This window comes from Theobroma umbraticum, unplaced genomic scaffold, assembly GCF_002168275.2.
Source record: "Theobroma umbraticum cultivar Fairchild unplaced genomic scaffold, ASM216827v3 scaffold_55.0, whole genome shotgun sequence".
Lineage (NCBI taxonomy): Eukaryota > Viridiplantae > Streptophyta > Magnoliopsida > Malvales > Malvaceae > Theobroma > Theobroma umbraticum.
The window spans coordinates 4,239,634-4,239,862 of NW_018397270.1; the positions used below are offsets into that span (position 1 = coordinate 4,239,634).

Below are 229 nucleotides of genomic sequence, written 5' to 3' on the forward strand. Positions count from 1 at the left end.
TTTGTTGTAAATTTGATTCCTTTTTAGGCGTGGCATTGAAGTTAATGAAATACTCAAGAGAATGATGAGAGTAAAAGGAAGTGGCTTTTTCTAAGGAAGATAATCTGTATAAAATTACAATAAGGGGATATCTAATCCAATTATTATTCATCAATTTGAATCATATATGTGTTAAGTATTATTCTCTAACTCTCATGATTTTCTAGAGCATCTGGATAAGAAAAAGTGG

General features: G+C 29.3%; 1 protein-coding gene across 1 annotated transcript in view; it reads left to right on the forward strand.

The window, feature by feature from the left end:
* Window positions 1-229, forward strand: part of GLY1 (NAD-dependent glycerol-3-phosphate dehydrogenase family protein) — a 6,820-nt gene that overhangs the window by 487 nt on the left and 6,104 nt on the right. The gene's annotated exons all lie outside the window — the stretch shown is intronic.